This window comes from Apodemus sylvaticus, chromosome 11 (assembly GCF_947179515.1).
Source record: "Apodemus sylvaticus chromosome 11, mApoSyl1.1, whole genome shotgun sequence".
Taxonomy (NCBI): domain Eukaryota; kingdom Metazoa; phylum Chordata; class Mammalia; order Rodentia; family Muridae; genus Apodemus; species Apodemus sylvaticus.
The window spans coordinates 8114341-8126688 of NC_067482.1; the positions used below are offsets into that span (position 1 = coordinate 8114341).

The following is a 12348-nucleotide window of genomic DNA, read 5'->3' on the forward strand; positions in this document are numbered from 1 at the left end:
GAAATGATCCACGGGGTGAGAGCTAGAGGGAGCCTTAACAGGGAGGGCAGATTCCCAACAGACAAGGACAGCGGTCCTGAGCAGAGGTCAGGCAAGGACTCGCAACCCAAATGAGACTTCTTCAGCTCCAAATCTTATGCAAATCTTATCGCCATTTTAACTGCACCTACATCCCAAGATGAAGCATTTAATATAATGCTGAGGCCATGGCAAATTCAAGCACGTGGTGAGCTCCTAGGATTAAATCAAGTCTGCCCACCCTGCAGGTGGCCTTCCAAATGAAATGTTAGCACTTAGGCCGAATTTTCAGACTTCATAAAGCACAAGTCAAATGTTAGTCTACAAACGCAACTTTTATTAACAACTATAAAGTTAAACGTCTCGCTATGCCAAAAATGATAAATGAGACTGACATGACCCCCAAAACAGCTTAAACAGGGAAACGCTGACAGGTAACAAGCAGACTGACATCAACCCCAAGAGTATCTCTGCACGAGTGGCCAGCGAGCGGGGTCACACAACTCCTCAGCCAGGAAGCAGAGGGATGCTTTCTCTTTCCATTCTTTTTAACTTCAGAGATCCAGAGAGGTAGCTAGGTAGAAACGCAGACAGTGACAGAGGAAGTGACTCTCCAAAGAATCGCAGACACGAAAGAGCACGAGGTCGGGGGTCCAGAGCTGCCAGGACCCTCCCTACCTCGACTCCAACAATCAGTTTGGCACAAGGCCAATCCCGTGACCCTAAGGGAATGAAGGCTTGAGTTTCCGCTTGGAAATAAAACCACTGGGCTGGGATTCAAATCCTTCTCTTCAGATCAGCAACATTTTTGCAAAGCACATACAAGTATAGTCAGCAGTATATATGGGCAGGCTGGTTCTGTCAACTTGACCCAACTTGGGGAGGGTTTAAATGAGGTGTTACCTAGTTCAGACTTGCCTGTGGGTTTGCATGGGGGTGGGGTGGGGTGTTGTCCCACCTGCTATTGATGTTGGAGGACCCAGACTACTGTGGACTGCACAGCTCCTGGGGAAGATTCTTGTGGTGGTCTAGATGAGAATTCCCCCATAGGCTCATGTATTTACACACTTGGTGGGACTGGTCGGGAAGGATTAGAGGCATGGCCTTGTTGGAGGAGGTGTGCCACTGGAGGTGGGCAAAGCCCGTGCCAGGCTCAGTCACTCTCTCTCTCAGCCTGCTGCCTGAGGACTAGGACCGGAAGTTCTCAGCCACTGCCCCGGGGCCACACTGGCCTGCCACCGTGCTCCCAACCGTGATGCTCATGAACTGACCTCTGAAACCTTAGGCCAGTCCCCAGTTAAATGTTTCCTTTTCTAAGTTGCCTTGGATTAGGTTTTTCATCACGGTAACTAAGACAGCCCTGAAGGGTCAGTCAGTCTGAGTCCTACATACCGGCTAGCAGGCAGACAGGCAGCACCTTACAGGCATTTTTGTTCTCCCTGCTCTTAACTGTGGGGGTGGTGGGCGTGGTGTGGCGTGGCGTGGCGTGGCGTGGTGTGGCTAGCTGTTTAGGACTCCTGTGACTTGCCCACCAGTGATGGACTGAGAAGTCCAACCTAAAATAAACCTCTTCTCTCAGCAACATTGCTTGTTCTAGAAAGTTTTTTTTCACGGCAACTGAAATGAAACCCGAGCGCTTCGCTGCCCTCTCCGCCACCTTTCTCTTGCTGTTCCTTGAGTTCTGAGTTTTACCTTACATCCTTTAGAGAAGCATGATCTAAAATTTAAGATTTAATCTCATCATAACTAAAGAATAAAAGGCAATCCCCAAACACAGCATGCTACACCACCGTTAGTTAAACATCGGAACTGAATTCCTGGTATGGACCCTCTGTTACAAAGGCAGTGGACTTTAAAGGACATCAGAACACGTGAAGGAGCACTTCAAACGACAGAGCAGCTGCCCAGCATGGACACATGCTGAGTGTGTTCAAATGACTTTGAAAAGCAAACTGGCAGCTTTCCTTGGAGTTATTTCCTTTGGTGATCGTACAAGGACTTGAATCGGTATCTGAGAAGCGTGTTGCTCAGGCACTCCAGGCTGCTTTTTAACCGAACCTGTAGTTTAAAGATGGTTCTCAAACATCTTTGTGTCTCAGGCCCATGACACCCAAGCCTGTGCGAATTCCTCTTCCTGTCTCCAGACCAGGGACCTGTACCTTTAGCTCCCAATCGGCCTGGTCCAGGTTTCCATGACGATCACCAGGTTTGCAACAGAAATGACCAACCTGCCTCTTCCGCACCAGCCCCCTGCCTCCTTCCTTGTTTCCAGCTTAGGAGAGCCGTAGCCATACCTTTCTGCTGATTAGTTCAGTCTCCAGTCAGAACCCAGAATCTGCACAGTAAGATGGCTCAATGCCCAGAACCAACAGTGAAAGTGGGGAACTGCCTCCTGACCATAACATGTGTGATATGGCATGTGCACACACATGTGCACGCACACACATGTAACAGAAGTAAACTACGTTAAAAAAAAAACCTGGGCATCCATCTTATGGGCATTTTCCTTGATACACAGCAAGTACTGAGTCTCCACAGAACCTGCCTTCTGGCCTCCCCTTCCATCAGCAGCAGCCCTTCCGACATTACCCTCTCTCCTTTGCCTCAGCCTCCTGACTGCCCACTTGAGCCTGCTGTGCACACTGTGGCCAAAACTACTCTACAAAGCCACAAATAAGATATTATTACTCCCCTGCTAAAACATACCAGGATGAAGGCAAATCACTGTGTTGTTTAGGCTGTTTCCCCGGGGGGGAGGGGGGGAGGGGTACACGGCTCGAGGGGGGACTGGGGGGGGACCATGATCCTGTGGGTCCCCTGCTTGACGCCCCACTTTTCACAAGGTGTCATCCTCTCTGCTGCACCCAGATGCTTATTCCCAGTGTGAAGTTATGCCCCTCTCTCGCCCGTCCTCCCTGCCCCATTCCTCCTGCAGGGACACCATCTGACATCACCTGCAGGGCCACCTCTCCAGAACCTTCTTCTCTAACTCTGGGCTCCAGGTTAGGCACGCTTCAGCTATGTTTCCAGAATTCTCTTTATTAGGGAGGGTGTTTGCCAGTCTGTATTTGTTACTACTCCACATCCTTGGAGAGAGAATGCTGACCACAGAGTCACTCCTGATGCCAAGGTGCCGACCCCGAGCAAGCACACCTGAGGGAACCCAGTCTGCCGGCCCAGCTACAATTTCACACTAAAATGTGATCTCACATTCCCTCCCTCGCTGTAGGTGAGCTCAGCTAAGTCCCTGGCTTGGGACCTGTGCCTTCCCCAGGTGAAATGAGGACTTCTGAGTAGGGGGTGCTATTCTCATAAAAAGGAAGCTAGCCATAAAGCTCAAATAAAAATATGACTGCTCCAGGACTAGGTAGAGACCCACTCTACCCTAGCCACAAAAAAAAAAAAAAAAGAAAAGAAAAGAAAAAGAAAAAAGAATGAAAGAGAGAGAGAGGAGAGACAAAGAAAGAGAGAAGAGGGGAAAGCAGGAGGGGAGGAAAGTCTGCTAACGCTGTCTGAAAGCTGCAGCAGACTTCCCTGGTCACCAGCACGACCCACAGTGGCACTGATTCTGCAGTGCCTGAGCAACACCAATTCAAGTCCTTGTATGATCACCAAAGGAAATACTCCCATGTCATAGGACAGAAATGTAGGCCGAGCAGCTAAGCAGAGCACCCAGGGTTACACAGCTCTGGATATGCTCCCAAGCCCATCTGCACACTGACCTAGGCCGAGAGCAGCCCGGTGGACGGGCAAGCCTCAGAAACAGAAATTTGCTTCAACTTCAAAATGTGCGGGGACTGTAGAGGACGGAAGGGCTGAGGCGACGCTGAGAGAACAAACCTCAGAGATGGTCACAGCGTGTGTGTGTGTGTGTGGGGGGGGGGGGCTCCCACAAAGCCACTCGTCGAGGCCATGTGGCTGTGAAACAAGACAGGATCTCACCGGAACAGAGTCCAGCAGTAACTCCACACATATGTGCTCAACTGGGTCTCGTCAACTTTGTTGGATGATAATCTTGGATTAGGTCTCAAAGACTTTTCTTAAATATGATAACAAAAGCATGCTCCATAAAAGACAAGAGAAAACAAGCTTTAGCATTTTTAAAAGATGCTAAGACAATGAAAAGACAAACCGAAGACTAGGAGAAGGCATCACACAGCTGGGGACAGCCTGACTGCTACAACAGGAAAGGCCATGTGTCAATCACACAGCTGGGGACAGCCTGACTGCTACAACAGGAAAGGCCATGTGTCACATCAATCACACAGCTGGGGACAGCCTGACTGCTACAACAGGAAAGGCCATGTGTCAATCACACAGCTGGGGACAGCCTGACTGCTACAACAGGAAAGGCCATGTGTCAATCACACAGCTGGGGACAGCCTGACTGCTACAACAGGAAAGGCCACGTGTCAATCACACAGCTGGGGACAGCCTGACTGCTACAACAGGAAAGGCCACGTGTCAATCACACAGCTGGGGACAGCCTGACTGCTACAACAGGAAAGGCCATGTGTCAATCACACAGCCGGGGACAGCCTGACTGCTAAAAACAGAAGAAGGCATCTGCCAATCATACAGCTGGGGACAGCCTGACAGCTATAACAGGTCATGTGTCAATCACACAGCTGGTGTCAGCCTGATTGCAAGATACAAAAACTCTCAAAGTTCACAGGAACACAGTCAACAATTACAAGCCTGGAGCAAATGATTTTAGCAGCACTCTCCACCACCAACACAACGCAGATGGCACGTAAACACAAGATGTCCCACATTATAACTCACTAAAGAGGCACACAAGCCAGCAAGTGGCACAGGTGTAGGCACAGCCGGAAAGGGGCATAGGCATGGGCACAGTCAGCATGTGCCAGCAGGCTGAGGGGGAGCACGGTGAGTCTGAGGCCAGCCTGGGCAACACAGAGACCCAGACACACACGAACATGCGCACACGCACATGTGTATATACACCTATACAACATCAGGTGTTGGAAACTGCGACATTTTGTCCCTGTGTGCTGCTGGTGGAAGTGTCAAAAAGGGTAGCCACTTCCAAATACAGCTTGCCAGTCACCTGGGAGATTAAATGTATGATCTCCAGATGACCTGGCCATCTCACTCTCGGCATTTCATGAGGAAAGATGGAAGCATGTATCCTATTGTATGTGGGTGTACACAGAAATTCATGGTATCTGTATCTGAGAAGCAGGCTGATGGTGTCACTCCGCGCAGTGACGTGCGCCCACGATCACTCCTGCTTGCTCTCCCTCTCCCTCTGTGAACTACTGTTTGCTACCTAGGATGTATGGGTCCATCTTTAAAACAACATATTGAACAGAAAGGCCTGGAAGCCAGGTGTGACGACATGCTTCTAATCCTAGGGAGGAGCATGAGTTCAAGATCATCCTAACCACAGAGCCAAGTGCAGGCCAGCCTGAGAGACAAAGTTCCTGTCGAAACAACTTAGAAAAGGAAAAAGGGCCAGACAAAATGTACGTGTAATGTGGATATGAGGGCGTGCCTTCATAGCATGTAGCATTCCACTTACATATAACCTGCAGGAGTCCATGCCTGTATGCACTTACATATGACATGCATGAGTACATGCATATAGAACTCTACTTACATATAACATGCATAAGAGTCCATGCCTGTATGCATTTACATATAAAGCATGAGTGCATTCATATAAAACTCTACTTACATATAATATGCATGAGTCCATGCCTGTATGCACTTACATATGATATGCATGAGTCCATGCCTGCATAGCACTCCACTTACATATAACATGCATAGGAGTCCATGCCTGCATGGCACTGAACTTGTGCAAAATTCCAGGAAATATAAACTAACTTACAGCATCAGAAAGCACACAGTGGGCTTGCAGGGATGGGGAGAGAACAGCAAACGGGGTGGGGGGGGTGGGGGAGGGAAGCTTCCAGGAGAAGACAGTGCTCGTTATTTTAATTGTGGTGCTGGTTAAACAGGAAAAAAAAATATGTCAAAACTCATCCACCTGTGCCTGCTGTGGATGTGGATTGTCCCCTCCTCCCCCTAGGCCATCCCCTGTTGCTGTTCAATGTGATAGTACTGAGACGGACACCACACAGATGCAGAACTAGTGCCCTCATAGGACAGGACAGATGTCCTCTCTCCACACTTAGAGGCAGCAGTGCCTTCTGTAAGTATGAAAACGCCCTCACCGGGAGCGAGAGGCCAGAACCCTCCAGGACTGTAAGAGATAAATCCCTGTTCCTGAAGCTGACCAGTTCCGTGACAGTTCATTATAGCAACTTAAACCAACAACAGCATTGTGTGTTCAAATGTAGTGAGTATCGCTGGAGACTGAGAAGAGAGGCCCACAGAGGGCTGAGACTTCTCCACAGTGAACACTGAGAACATGGGAACAAGGGCAGGGGCCAGGGAGGAAGGGCATGGTCCAGTCAGCATCCCACTGTGCTCAGCGAGGTTTCCAACCACATGTGGGTGAGTCTCCCACCCGTCTGCATCCTGAAACCTCTGAGATGTTATGTTCCGATGCCAGGGGGCGGGGGAAGGAAATATAGTGATGGCAGCTGCCAAGCAACCCGGCCTTGAGATGGAGAGGCTGTCCTGGATTGTCCTGGTGGTTACAAGGGAGAACAGAGTGGGTCTGAGGAGACACAAGGGTGCAGCAGTTAGTCCAACTGGTTCTGAGAAAGGTGGAGGTGCCACAAGCCATCAGATGCAGGAAGACTGGGAGCAAGAGAGGTCAAGGAGACAGGTCTCCCTTTAAAAGTCTTTAGAAGAAACAGTCCTGCTGGTTCAGTCCTGAGTTCAGCCCATGAGGCTCATTCAGACCGCTGATTACGAAACTAGGAGACAGTAAGTCTCTGCTGTTCTGAGCCACTCTCTGAGGTGATCCGATACATAAGTTATCAGAAATGAGCTTCCAGAAAGCGGCCGTAGCCAGCCTCTGCCAGTGAACCCCTCCAGCAGCCAGCCTCTGCCATGCCAGGCTTGGCATGACTCCCTTCTCAGGCCTCTCCACCCACGGCTCTGCTTGTACCTGAGGACTCAGGATATGCTGAGGGGCTGGTGACAGTCACCTCTGTGGCTACCAGCCTTCTGGGCGGCCACACCACTGTTCTTGGCACCTTCTGCCATTTAAAATGCCGCGGGCAGGCAGTATTCGAATCCCACCTTCTCTCAGGGTCTGTTCTAAGATGTTCCTGCAGTTTGGGTGCACTGTAGCCTCCCCCTGGAGATAGAGCATTCTTAAAACTACACTCTGTCTAATGGTGTCATTTATGTAAGTCTTAAATCCAAATTAGAACTAAAGATCCCCGAAGGGCTAAAGGAACTGGATGACAGAGAAACTCTGGATGACAGAGGGCACCATTCGGTCGCTAATTACAATTACTGCAGCAAAGGCGTGATTTACCTGAGATCTTATGAGCGCTTTGTCAGAGAGATGCCTCTGCTTTCTCAGCACTTAATCCATCAGAAAATCAAAAACAGCAGATCAACTGAGAAGAACTTTTCCTACTCCCAGTACTTTCTGAAAGGTGAGAACCGGCCAGGATCCGGATTTGGAGTGGAGGAGGAGTTTTGGAAGAAGCACTGAGGACAGTAAGAAAAATAGACTATGGATTAGGTGGTTTTTAAAGATGGGTCTGTGTTGACGAGGCTAGTCCTGCAGCCCTGGGTTTAGTGACCCTCGCATTTCAACCTCCCAGCTAGTTGAAACATGAGGGCGTGCCACTGTGACCAGCTACGTAAGACTTGATAATTGTTAAACTTGTGATGGTGTTGTAGCTATGTAGAAAGACGACTTTAAGAGATGCATGCTTTGATAGGCATTAATCCCAGCACTCAGGAGGCAAAGGCAGGAGGATCAGAGTTCAGGGGCATTCTTGTTACGCAGCAAGTTCAAAGCCAGCCTGGACTACACATCAGTGCCAAAGAGAAAGCAAAGAAGGGAAAGGACTGCAGCTCTGCTCCCGGCAAGAGCCGGTATGGCCGCAGCGTAGTCTCCAGCCGTTCACCCCTAACTTGCATACCCACAATCAGGCAAGGAAAGCTTAGCAGAATATTTGTAACTATTTAAAACTAAGCACTGGATATTGATGATGTTTAAAACTAAACAACATACTGATTGAGGAGGCAAACATATGTGCTAAATCCATCAGGAGAAGGGTAAAAAAAAGTCACCAAGCTGAGTGGCTGCAAGGTGCCAGGCACCAGTCCTGCATTTACTGAATGTGGTACATATCGGTCCCCGCAAGCAGGAGTGCTACAGGCAGAATCCAGGGGCAGCACATGCACCTGACTGCACATGCACCTCTCCCCAGGCACCTAACCCCACATGCACCTGACCCCACATGCACCTGACCCCACATGCACCAGACTCCACATGTTCCACCTGTACCTGACCCCACGCACACCTGAACCTACATATACACCATCCCATAGTCTGCTAAAAGGTTCCACCAGACTGTAGGTGGGTGGAAGGAAATAAAAAGCACAACCAGGACGGAGCCGGAAGTCTAATTTTGTTCCTCATCTGGATTTCTACATCTTGAGGTGAAATGTCAAGGGTAGGATTGGATTAATAAGTGTTTACTCCTCCACGGCACCACCGCGGGTCTGAAACAACCTGCTCGGGACAACAGGGTGGCCCGGCAGAGAGCCCACATCTTACCAATGGGCTTGGTGCCCCCAGGGCCAGGTGGATCACAAAGGGGCCACAACCAAGAAGCAGCCATGAGGTTCACAAGCGTTTAAGATAAGTAAGAGTCTCCCTCACAGAGCACTGGACTTTTCCATTCTGTGTGCGTCGATATGGTGTTTAAAAACAGAGTTTAGGGCTGGAGAGATGGCTCAGTGGCTAAGAGCACTGACTGCTCTTCCAGAGGTCCTGAGTTCAACTCCCAGCAACCACATGGTGGCTCACAACCATCTGTAATGGGATCCAATGCTCTCTTCTGGTGTGTTTGAAGACAGCTGCAGTGTACTCATATACATAAAATAAAAAGAAAATAAAAAAAGAAGAGCCACTACTCTGTCTTAAAAAAAAAAAAAACAGAGTTTAAATTCTTGTTCTGACAAACCCTTAGGCAGACATAACAATTACTAGAACAATAACTTTGATCCCTCTGTGGTTAAAAAAAAATTACCAAGACCACTAATGGTGGCACCCGTCAGGACTGGCCCAAATCCCTGGGCCTCTTGGAGTTCAGGACACAGCATGTGGAGCTGTCTGTGGGGGACCAGAATCTGACAGTAAGATAGCAGAAGTCCTTGAGCTGGTTACTCAGAGAAGGCGGGCACAGTGGTTGCTCTGGAAAGCTGTCCTGTCATCAAAAGCATTTCTGTGTATTAAGGAAACTGCATTCAAAGGTCCCTGCCTCCTTAAGGGGAGACTCCCAGCAGCTTTCAGTCCAGGGATTTACAACAAGCCACCCCTGCTGGCTGCGCATGCCAGCCTCGAAGGGCAGCATCTGAGCTGAGCCCGGCCTAGAGACACACTGAGCAATTATATTCCCAAGACGCGATAACCAGATCAAGCCTCATAAAATGTGTGAAGATCCTCAATGATCTATTTCCTTGCACTGAATTAAAATATTTTTAAATAGTATTTTTCAAACACAGAATAGTTACGGGAAAATAGACACGGCCGACTCATGTTTGTAGCTAAGTCATATATGAGTATATAAATCTCTATTTTGCAAAAATGGATATATGTCAATATATAAACACAAAGAGTAAATATACTCTATTGTTGAATATTATCATTATAATATCTTTACAAGATCATTTTCCAAAGGACTGATCTACTCTCTTCTAGCCAGAATGATTGTCCTACAGAAAGCCACCAAAGAGATCAACACAGAGAGAAAGGAGAGACCTGGGATGTCTCCTCTAAAAAAGGATGACCCTGTGGAAATGAGGGCCTGGGTGATACTCAACAAAGATGCCCCAAAGATGTCACCATGATAAACAGGAAGAGTCTACACTACCCAGCTTGCAGCTGGCACTGGCACTGTGAAGCAAGACCCTTGTCTGGGGCATCAAAGACCGTTGACCCTAGTAAACTCTCGCTCTAGAGACAAGAGCATCGCTAAGGAGTGAAGGAAAATGACCAGGATTAAAAAGGAAGCCAAGAGACACCAGGTTCAACTCAAGTGCCAACCCTCTCCACCTCCTAGAGGAGCAACTTGGCAAGGACCAGTGTGAAGTCTGTGTGCTGGAGGCGATCCCTGGAGAGCCTACAGCGTGAAGGCTATCAAAAAATAAAAGACCTCTAAAGTGTTTTTTAAAAAAAAAAAGGTTTGTTTTACATTTTGAGACAGGATTTCTCTGTGTAGCCCTGGCTGTCCTGTGCTCTGTGGACCAGGCTGGCCTCGAACTCAGAAATCCGCCTGCCTCTGCCTCCCAAGGGCTGGCATCAAAGACGTGTCCTATTGCTAATTAAATAAAATGCCCCACCTTTCCCTATTACATTTAGATTTAGTAGGTTCACTATTGATTGCATGCATCAGAAAGTCTACTCTAGTAGAAGAGAGAGATAATTGGTTATAGACAGCTGATAATATTCCACAGGAACTTTCTCAAGATAATAAGATGAATTTGCTTAAAGACCTGAAATGTAGCTGGGCAGTGGTGGCACACGCCTGTAATCTCAGCACTCTGGGAGGCAGAGGCAGGCAGATTTCTGAGTTCGAGGCCAGCCTGGTCTACAGAGTGAGTTCCAGGACAGCCAGAGCTATCCAGAGAAACCGCCTCAAAAAAAACCAAAACCAAAAAAAAAAAAAAAAGAAAGAAAGAAAGAAAGAAAGAAAGAGAGAGAGAGAGAGAGAGAGAGAGAACTGAAATGTAAAACTTCACACAGTAACATCAAGCTGTTCTTTAGAAATTCCAAATATGGAAAGAAGGCTTTTGAAAGACACAGTTTACTGGCTACATGTCCATGACTTCACAAGTGACTAAATTTAGTGTCAGAGCTTACAGTCCTTGAAAGCACTTGCTCAGGAAGGCCGTTCCTTCCAGGCCCCAAGAGGGAACTTCTGAATGTCACATCAGCTGCTCTACAGGAAGCTCTGATCGGCAGTTCCTTCGGTTGGAAGAAGCTGAACTTCCTCAAAATCCCTTTGGGCTGTCTCCGCAATCCCACACAGTTAGCCATGAGAGTTTCCCATCTTAACCAAGCCCTCCCACTTTCTCTAGTTCTCTGCTCTGCCCCGCCTGCTCTCCCGCTGTAAGACACCTGCTGCTCTTCGCCTCTGCTATTACTCAGAACACACATCGTGAGCATGGGTAAACAGACTGGGAAGGGACTCTGTGAACTGAAGCCCTCTTACGAACATCAACAGCCTGGACGTACAGCTAACTTAGGAGCTGTGTGGATTTGGCAGGTAACAGTCTGTGGCCAGCAGAGTCTGCATAGTTTGATACATCTCTTAGCTGACCCCTGGTCATTTACCATCCGAGCATTAGAAGTGATACTGCCGGTGTCATGCATCTGGCTTACGCACACTTGTTTCTAAGATCCATCAGAGTTCCTTGTCTGAGTGAGAAACTGGAGGGCGCGAGGCGAACACGTCCGTGGATTGCCAGTTTTCAGTGGCCTCTATTTCTGCTCTGTTTCTTTCTCCAAGAAGCATGAGTCTATATGTCACTCCCTCGTGTGCTCCACAAGCTCAGCTAGCGCTTAGGGGCTAGCCACCACGTGTCTTAGGGCACCTTACCTGTCTATCACTGACTTCTTTCCACGAACACCACCCCCCCTTCCACAGAGGAAGAAAAGGCCTTCCTTCATCCTCTTTTTATGGAAAATAAATGCATTTTGATCACATTTCCCCTCCCCCACTCCTCTCAGGTCTTCCCCATCCTACCCTCCCAACTTCCCCTCACACCTCCCACCCCTCTGCCTGCCCAGCGGTAGGATGACTACCCAAGGTCAGTCTATTGGAGAAAGCTGATCCTCCCTTTGCACGCAGCTATCAGGTGCAGACAGTTTCTTGGGGCAGGTCCATTGTTGACTTGGTCCTGAGTGTGGGGCGGGCGGGGGGCAACCCCTCTGGCCTGAGCTGTGTGGGCTCTGAGCATGCTCGCTCCGTCTCTAAGGAGTCCACAGGTGTATCAGTCCTGTAGTGAGTCATCGCTCACCTCTGGCTCTCACATCTCCTCAGCACGGTTACCTGGGCTTTGAGGGCAAAGTCCAAAACCCCTTCCACTCCCCAACAGCAGCTACCATACGTGTTCCTCGCCCTTTCGCAACAGAAAGCCTGGCTCCCGCTGCTAAGCTCTACCACTAAAATCTGTGTGCCTCTCAGCTGTTATTCTAAA

At 48.8% G+C, this 12348-nt stretch overlaps 1 protein-coding gene across 1 annotated transcript in view; it reads right to left on the reverse strand.

Annotated features, from left to right (window-relative positions):
• Cds1 (CDP-diacylglycerol synthase 1) overlaps positions 1-12348 on the reverse strand; it is a 56482-nt gene that overhangs the window by 40714 nt on the left and 3420 nt on the right. The window lies entirely within an intron of this gene.